Source organism: Macaca nemestrina, chromosome 1, assembly GCF_043159975.1.
Source record: "Macaca nemestrina isolate mMacNem1 chromosome 1, mMacNem.hap1, whole genome shotgun sequence".
In the NCBI taxonomy this organism is placed as follows: domain Eukaryota; kingdom Metazoa; phylum Chordata; class Mammalia; order Primates; family Cercopithecidae; genus Macaca; species Macaca nemestrina.
In genome coordinates, this window is record NC_092125.1 from 84,182,201 (window position 1) to 84,191,850 (window position 9,650).

The window sequence follows — 9,650 nt, forward strand, 5'->3', positions numbered from 1 at the left end:
TGCAGTGAGCTGAGATCACACCACTGCACTTCAGCGTGGGCAACAGAGCAAGACTCCAACTCAAAAACAAACAAACAAACAAAAAAGTCAATAAGAAAAGGACAAACAGACAATTCAATGGGAAAAAAATGGCAAAAAAAAAAAAAAAACCTCACAAAATGGGCAAAAGACTAGAATCGGCACATGGTAGAAGAGGATATCCACATGGCCAATCAACAGGAAAAAATGCTTGGCTCCATTAGTCATCAGGGAAATGCAAGTTAATACAGGATGTGGCCGGGCAGGGTGGCTCATGCCTCTATTCTCAGTGCTTTGGGAGGATGAGGTAGGAGGATTGCTTGAGCCCTTCAAGATCAGCTTGGGCAACAACATAGTGAGATGAAATCTCTAATCACACACAAACACACACACTCCCACTCTTTTTTATATACATATATAAAAATATATATATACACACATATATATATATATGGCTGAGATCAAGATGGTTGTGAGACTCGGCACCTTCCTCAAGAATGCCTGGGCCAAGGAGCCAGTGTGGGTGGTCTCCTTCATCATTGGGAGCCTCACTGTAATTCTGCCCCCACTCAGCCCCTACACCAAGTACTCCATCATGATCAGTGAGGCCACACCCTACAAGTATCCAGTGCCCATCCGCGATGATGGGAACATGCAGACACGTGCAGCCACCTCCAGGGCCCCCAGGGCCCCAGCTTGGAGTGGCTGAAGAAAATGTGAGCACCTCCACTGACAGAAGAGGCCCCTCCCATGGCTCCCAATAAAAATGTGAAAACCACCACCACCAACAACAAAACAACAACAACAAAAATATATGTATATATGTCTATCAAGTGTTGCTACTTCTCCCAATATCTCCTGAAGCTGAATATTTACATATCCTGTGGCCAGCATAGGTATATACTCAACAGAAATATGTTCGTGTGTGGTAGTTAATATTAAGTGTCAACTTGATTGTGGCCGGGTGCAGTGGCTCACACCTGTAATCCCAGCACTTTGGGAGAAGGCCAAGGCAGGCAGATCACTTGAGACCAGGAGTTTAAGACCAGATTGGTCAACATGGCCAACCCCATCTCTACTAAAAATACAAAAATTAGCCAGGTGTGGTGGTGCGCACCTGTAGTCCCAGCTACTCAGGAGACTGAGGCAGGAGAATTGCTTGAATCAGGGAGGTGAAGGTTGCAGTGAGCCAAGATCACGCCACTGCACCCCAGCCTCTTAAACTCTGTCTAAAAAAAAAAGTCAACCTGATTGGATTGAAGGATGCAAAGTATTGTTTCTGGGTGTTTTTTTGTTGTTGTTACAGTGGTACCAGAGATTAACATTTGAGGCAGTGGACTGGGAGAGGCAGATCCACCCCCAATCTGGGTGGGCACCATCCAATTGGCTGCCAGTCAGTGCAGCTAGAAACAGCAGGCAGAAGAAGATGGAAGGGCAGACTTCCTGAGTCTTCAGGCCTTCATCTTTCTCCTGTGCTCGATGCTTCCTGCCTGGAACATCACACTCCAAGTTCTTTGGTTTTTGGACTATTGGACTTACACTGGTGGTTTGCCAGGGGCTCTTGGACCTTTGGCCATAGACTGAAGGCTGCACTGTGAGCTTCCTGACTTTTGAGGTTTTGAGACTCAGACTGAGCCACTGCTGGCTTCCTTGCTCCTGAGCTTGCAGAGAGCCTATCATAGGACTTTACCTTGTGATCTTGTGAGTCAGTTCTCCTTAATAAACTTCCTTTCATATATACATACATCCTATTAGCTCCATCCCTCTAGTTCTGTCCCTGACTAATACAAGGTGTTGATCAAAAGCAAGTTCTAGAATGTTCAGGCTGACTCTGGGCACAGTGCCTATGGGTTAGTCCTCCTCCGCAAGGAGCAACACCAGTTCAGTAAAATTGCTAGACAGAGAGAGAGAGAGAGAGAATGTTCCATAGCAGCACCATTAATAATACCCCCAAACTGGGAATTATCCAAATGTCCATCAACAGTAGAGTGGATGAATTGGGGCACACTAGAATACTATAAAGCAACGAACATGAATGAATGACCACTACTCATGAATGAATGAAACAGTATGCGGAATCCCACATACATAATATATGCAAAAGAAAACTTGCATTCTCTCAGATTCCATTTATACAAGTCAGGATAATGGTACCCTTGGAAGGTGGTGACCAGAAGCGGTCTCCAGGGCTTTAGAGTTCTTATAATGTTCCGTTTCTTGATCTGGATGCTGGTTACACAGTTCATTTGTTAAAAAAAAAAAAATCACATTGTACATTATGATTTATTCATTTTCATACTGTATGTATCTTATATTAATACAATTTTTAAGACATCATTAAGGAAATGGAAAGCTGAGAGTAGGAGGAGATATTTGCAACACATAAAAAATATCACTTAGGTCCTTGCCTTTACTCTAAATTAAGGAGCCAGGCGCCGTGGCTCATGTCTATAATCCCAGCACTTTGAGAGGCCAAGATGGGCAGGTCACCTGAGGCCAGGAGTGCAAGACCAGCCTGGCCAACAGAGTGAAACCCTGTCTCTACTAAAAATACAAAGAAAAATTAGCCAGGAGTGGTGGGGCGTGCCTGTAGTCGCAGTTTCTTGGGAGGCTGAGGCATGAGAATCACTTGAACCCTGGAGGCAGAGGTTACAGTGAGCCAAAATCACGCCACTGCACTCCAGCCTGGGCAACAAAGAGAAACTCCGTCTCAAAAAAAAAAAAAAAGAAAGAAAAAGAAATTAAGGACTTTTTTTTTTTCTTATAATCTCTTCATCTTTCTGTATAAATTTTATGTGTTTCTACAGACATATGTAATTTGAAAATAAATTACTCTTTGATTTATGGAATATGTTTCTCCCCATTACAAACTTCTAAATGGAGATGAGTGGAACTTTTGCTATTTCTCTGGAGAAAAATCTCAAATTATTTATGTTGCCCTTGCTTTTTTTCCCCCTGTGGCTAAAAGATTTTGTAGTTATATTTTTTAAGCTCTTCATTTCCCCCCGATATTCTTCATTTCTCTCTCCCCTACATCTCTCTCTTTCTTTCCTTTTTTTTTTTTTTTTTGAGACAGAGAGTCTTGCTTTGTCGCCCAGGCTGGAGTGCAATGGTGTGATCTGAGCTCACTGCAACCTCCGCCTCCTGGGTTCAGTGATTCTCCTGTCTCAGTCTCCCGGTAGCTGGGGTTACAGGCACTTGCCACCACACCCAGCTAATTTTTGTATTTTTGGTAGAGACGGAGTTTCACCATGTTGGCCAGGATGGTCTTGAACTCCTGACCTCAGGTGATCCACCCACCTCAGTCTCCCAAAGTGCTGGGATTACAGGTGTGAGTCACCATGCCTGGCCTCTCCCCCACATCTTCACAAAACTGCTGGGAAGTCAGGAGAGGATGCCTGCTGTCAGCATCACCCTCCTTGATGGGACGTAAGGAGAAACTGAGACCTTCAGTTCAGCACCATGATCTGGAGGGTATGAATGTGAGGAAGAGGAAGAGAGGGGAAAACTAGCCTTCCTAGCCGTCGAACTCAGCCTTTTCCAAGGCCATACACCACCTTCTACTATTACTTTATTATTTATTTATTTATTTTTGAGACAGGGTCTCACTCTGTTACCCAGGCTGGAGCGCAGTGACGCAATTATAGCTCACTGCGGCCTCAACCTCCCCAGGCTCAGGTGATCCTCCCACTCAACCTCCTAAGTAGCTGGGACTATATGCGCACCACCATGCCTGGCTAATTTTGTTTTTTGGTTTCTTTTAGTAGAGACAGGGTTTTGCCCTGTTGCCCAAGCTGGTTTCAAACACCTGGGCTCAAGGGATTTGCCTGCCTCGGGCTTCCAAAATGCTAGGATTACAGGCATAAGCCACCGTGCCTGGTTCTGTTAGTATTTTTATAAACAGCATCTAGGACAAGTGAGCAAGTGACAACAAATCTCGCCAGGTGACACCCCCAGCCAGCCGGCCCGTTCCGCAGTCAGGCGCACCGAGGCATCCTTACTGAGCCTTGAACACAGCAGTGACCCTAATAGGCCTTTGCCATGAAGCCCACATTCCAAAAGCCTCCAGGGAAACCAGATAATGGGGAGGAAGAAAACAGGGTGATGAAAGGGAGCAACTAGGGAGGGCTCACTGAGGAGGTGACTTGAGAATGAACAGTGCAAAAAAGGACTGGGAAGGTAGTTCCAGACAGAGGGAGCAAGGGGCGGGGTTGAGAAAGGGCTTGGCGTGGTTCACAATAAGGATAGAGCAGGAGGCGAGGGCCAGGGACCACAGGAGGAAACCCAGGCCGTGGTGAGGCTCTGACCTTGACAGCCATAGGCAACCACTGAGGAGCTTCAAGCAAAAGAGTGACAAGGTCTGATTTGCATTAAAAAAAACAATCAAACCAGGCGCAGTGGCTCACACCTGTAATCTCAACATTTTGTGAGGCCAGGGCCGGTGGATCACTTGAGGTCAGGAGTTCGAGACCAGCCTGGTCAACATGGTGAAATCCCACCTCTACTAAAAATACAAAAATTATCCAGGCATAGTTGTGTGCACCTGTAATCTCAGCTACTTGGGAGTCTGAGGCAGGAAAATCGCTTGAACCTTGGAGGCAGAGGTTGCAGTGAGCTGGGATCAAGCCACTGCACTCCAGCCTGGGCAACAGTGAGAATCCATCTCAAAACAAACAAATCAAATGGATAAACAAAATGTAGTCTATTCATACAATGGAATATTATTCAGCCTTAAAAAGAAAGGAAATCCTGGCCAGGTGCGGTGGCTCACGCCTGTAATCCCAGCACTTTGGGAGGCCAAGGCAGGCGGATCACAAGATCAGGAGTTCGAGACCAGCCTGGCCAACATAGTGAAACCCCGTCTCTACTAAAAATACAGAAATTAGGCCAGGCACAGTGGCTTACGCCTGTAATACCAGCACTTTGGGAGGTCCAGGTGGGTGGATCATGAGGTCAGGAGTTCAAGACCAGCCTGGCCAAGATGGTGAAACCCCATCTCTACTAAAAATATAAAAATTAGCTGGGCGTGGTAGTGCTCCTGTAGTACCAGCTACTCGGGAGGCTGAGGCAGGAGAATCACTTGAACCTGGGATGCAGAGTTTGCAGTGAGCTGAGATCCTGCCACTGAGCTCCAGCCTGGGCAACAGAGTGAGACCTGTCTCAAAGAAAACAAAAGATACATCATTTTTTTCAACAACAAGATTTTAAAATCCACAGGACAACAAGGCAGGGTGCAGTGGCTCATGCCTATAATCCCAGCGCTTTGGGAGGCCAAGGTGGGTGGATCATTTGAGGCCAGGAGTTCAAGACCGTCCTAGGAAACATATCAAGACTCCGTCTCTACAAAAAATAAATAACTAAATAAATATTAGCCAGGTATGGTGGTGCACATCTGTAGTCCCAGCTACTCAGGAGGCTGAAGTGAAAGGATCACCTGAGTCTAGGAGTTTGAGGTTGCAGGGAACTATGACGGCACCTTTGCATTCCAGCCTGGATGACAGAGCAAGACTCTGTCTCGAAAAAAAAAAAAAACCGACAGGCAAGGCCACTGCAAGTCCCCAAGTCCAGTCATGGGGTCTGAGGGTGCCTGGCCTCAGACCCCATGACCCTTCAGCTCTCTTTCCAGTGGAGCCTGGCTCAGTGAGCTGCATTTCCTCCTGACTCCCGGGGGACGTTGTCTAATGGTAGAGGGTGACATTCCCGTCCCTGAGCACAGGAAGGCGCCAGGCACCGTGATGTGTGCTTTAGGGAAATCATCTGCAGAGTTTCAGAAACCATCATATGAGGCAGGACCTGTGTCCTATAAATTGCAAACAAGGGAGCTGAGGCTTGGAGAGGTTGAATGGGCTGTGAGCCTCTGCTCTCTGTAGCTAGGTCCCAGTGGTCAGCCCATGCTGCTGTGCCCTGGGGTAGGCACAAGGTGGACTCTGATTGCAGGTGGGCTGAACACAAAGCCACCAGTCCACAGTAGGGAGAAGCTCTTGGTTCCCAAGGGGTGGGAGGAAGCTCAGGAAAGGGAAGCTGGCCTCGGTAGGACTCTAGGACCACCCTTCAGAGGGGGAGCCCCACTGACGCCAGCTTGGACCAGAGCAGGGTCGGCGGCAAGGAGGCCGCAGGCAGAACGGAAGCTTGTGGACTCAGAGTTGGAAGGCCTCGGCCTCGCCCCGGCTCTGCCCTCTCTGACCTGCGTGCCCTTGGGCTGCTTACTTAATATTTGTCAGCTTTGGTTTCCTCACCTGTAAAATGGGGATGATAACAGTATCTATGTTGAAGGGTTGCAGTGCAAAGCAAATGAGATAAGGCATTTGAGCAGTGTTTTATTCAGATTGTGTGTTGGAGGAGGCTTGGGAGAGTCCGAGGGAGATTATGGGGGGAACCCAGCAGCGAAACTTCGCCACCTCAGCCAGCCCTGGGCACTGGCTCTAAGTAGGAGAGGATTTATTTATACATCGCTGTGTGGCATGGAAATGCTATTTCTTCTTAAGAACCTTGTCATTTGGCCTCCATGTTTTGCCTGGGTTGGGAGATAGCTTTTAAAACCCAGAGCTCAATTCACCTCCCCAGTGACCTCGCTTCACTCCACCAGATGGAATGCCACACCTCCATCCACTCTCCTGATGACTGCACTTCATTACTGCATGTTGTGTGTGTACAACAACTGCAGTCACATCATCACCACCTGCTCTTGCTAGGAGATTCTCTCAGTGAGGGAGGCATCCCGGGCTGGTATAGAGCAGAGCACAGAGCAGGTGCTCCGCAGGCACTTGTTGAATAAAATTGAAGTAAATCATCATGATATACATATTCCAACAAAAAAGCCCTAACTTTTTTTTACTATTCTAAAAGTGTATCCGGGCCAGGTGTGGTGGCTCACACCTGTAATCCCAGCACTTTGGGAGGCCGAGGCAGGTGGATCACCTGAGGTCAGGAGTTCAAGACCAGCCTGGCCAACATGGTGAAACCCCATCTCTACTAAAAATACAAAAATTAGCTGGGCGTGGTGGTGCATGCTTGTAATTCCTGCCACTTGGGAGGCTGAGGCAGGAGAATTGCTTGAACCTAGGAAGCAGAGGTTGCAGTGAGCTGAGACTGAGATCACACCACTGCACCCCAGCCTGGGTGACAGAGAGATCATAGAAAGCTTAGAATAACATATAAGATTGGGAAGAGGGCAAAACAATCCACTTTCATACTGCCGAGGAAAATTTTGGGAAACACTAACCTGTATTTTCCTTCTTGTCATTTTTTCCTAGGCATAATCTTTGTTTTTGCATTAATGATTTTACAATCTCTACAAAAATTTTATGTCCTTCCTCTTCTGACAACAGGTACAATATTTCATTCTTGTATCTCAGAATCATTTCCATCTTTTTTCCCACTTGACTCAGTTAAGAGCTATCCATTTTTCCAAAATTCCTATTTCTATATAGTGATATAAAAATTAATGCCTGCAAACTTTCATCAGTGAATGCTTTTGTCAATACAATCTTACACAGAACTCCAATATAGAAAAATATAACAGTGATTATCTGTCTATTTATCTATCCATATTTTTAATAGAGATGAGGTCTCACTATGTTGCCCAGACTGGTCTCGAACTTTGAGACTCAAAAGATCCTCCTGCCTCAGCCTCCCAAAGTGCCTAACAGTTATATTTTATTCAAATAAATATACTTTGGGAGTCTAAGGTTTGATGCTCACTTTGATCATGTGGGTCAGTATGTGCCCTGAGTCTCTTCGCACGAAGACAAAACTGGAGCATGGAGCCGCGGAGGCCCACCTTACAGCCTCATCCTCCTGCGCAACCACAGAAACACGGCCCCCGAAATCGTGCTGCCACAGCACAGGGGCTGGCCTGAAGGATCTGTCAACTCCTCGGAAGCTGGGTGGACGAGTCTCCTCCCCATACCTTGCTGTGCCCACTCAGGACTTCCAGGCAGTTCTAGGAGCCCCGCTAACTACACCTACGTGAATGGAGCTGGGGAGGAAGGACGCCTCCTGGACCCCATCTGCCTGAACACTAAGGATGATCTGGGGAGATGAACCTAGAACAAAAGCAGCCACTTTTCCTCTGAATTTCCAGGGTGAGGGCTGGATTTTGTCCTCTTCTTCCCCTAGCCTTGTGTTTCTGTGTTTTCTAGATGCAGACTCTGGGCAGAGGTCTCTTTTGCCTGCCTGGTCTAAGAGCAGCTCAGGTCGGGCGTAATAACCGAGTTGAATCCTAATGTCAACACGTACATTTCCCACCAAGGAGAAATGCAGGAGCCAGTCACAAATATGTCAGAGCTACACACAGCACAGCTATATATGCCCCCAGATTTATTTTTTTATTTTTATTTTTATTTTTGAGGTGGAGTCTGGCCCCGTCACCCAGGCTGGAGTGCAGTGGTGTGATCTTGGTTCACTGCAACCTCTGTCTCCTGGGTTCAAGCAATTCTCATGCCTCAGCCTCCCAATAGCTGGGATTACAGGCACCCACAAGCATGCCTGGCTAATTTTTGTATTTTTAGTAGAGATGGAGTTTCACCGTGTTGGCCAGGCTGGTCTCAAACTCCTGACCTCAGGTGATCCGCCCACCCCGGCCTCCCAAAGTGCTGGGATTACAGGTGTGAGCCACGGCACCTGGCCCCAGGTTTATTTTTGATAACACAAAAATAAAGACATGGTTGCATACACAGATACTCAAATTCCTCTAGTGGAAAACAACAAATGATTAAGATAACGTTGTTTGTTGAGGACAGAAGTAATAACGTTATGGGATATTCAGCAAGACAGTAAATGATTTATTCACCACCTGTACAGTGAAAACTAAAGCTAAATCTGAGAATTCAAGAATCAGAAAGAACAGAGCCTAGTCCAACCCTGGCCAGCTGCACCTAATCATCAGTCTGCCACTTATGGTGTGTGGGGGAGTATAAGGATGGGGAAAGGTGGGTCTCACAGGATTTGGCCATTCAGCTACCCGCTACCCCACTGCTACCCGCTACCCCACTGCCAGGCAACACTGCCATAGCCACCACCTCCCCATCTTCCCCAGCAGTCTCTCCCTGACGGCTTTGGCTGGCATTTGCTAGTGCACAGCGCTCTCTAGTGGTTGTAGGAAGAGTCTTCCTCAGAAACGGGTAACCTTTTTAATGGTTGGCTGGTGGTGAATGACTCAACAGAACCCCTTTCTATAGAATTGCCAATCATGTGCTCACTTCAGTTGCTCTCAGATTTTGGTAAAATAGTCCCACTCATTTTCCTCAACCACTTTCAAAGACACCCGTTTCTACAAGCAAATGTTTCAAAGCAGGTACATACACCCCAGCGAACATGTCACGTGGTCTGTTGAGAGATGGTGAATTTACTTGGAATTCCATTTGTTGTTTTATAAATACCATATTAGTACACTGGATTCATTCAACAGATATTCATGGAGCACATTTTAGGTATCCGGCACTGATAAAACAGGTCAACTCTCTGCCCTGGCAGAGCTTATTTTCTGAGGAGAGAGGGACATTTAATTAAAAAAAAAAAAAAAGTATGATAAGGGGTAATATTAAAAAAACAAAAACAAAAACAAAAAACTGTCAGGACCCGGCGCGGTGGCTCACGCTTGTAATCCCAGCACTTTAGGAGGCCACAGCGGG

At 46.7% G+C, this 9,650-nt stretch overlaps 1 pseudogene; it reads left to right on the top strand.

Annotated features, from left to right (window-relative positions):
- Window positions 1–484: 484 nt before the first annotated feature.
- LOC105478558 (NADH dehydrogenase [ubiquinone] 1 alpha subcomplex subunit 3 pseudogene) lies at window positions 485–738 on the top strand (annotated as a pseudogene).
- The last annotated feature ends 8,912 nt before the right edge of the window (window positions 739–9,650 follow it).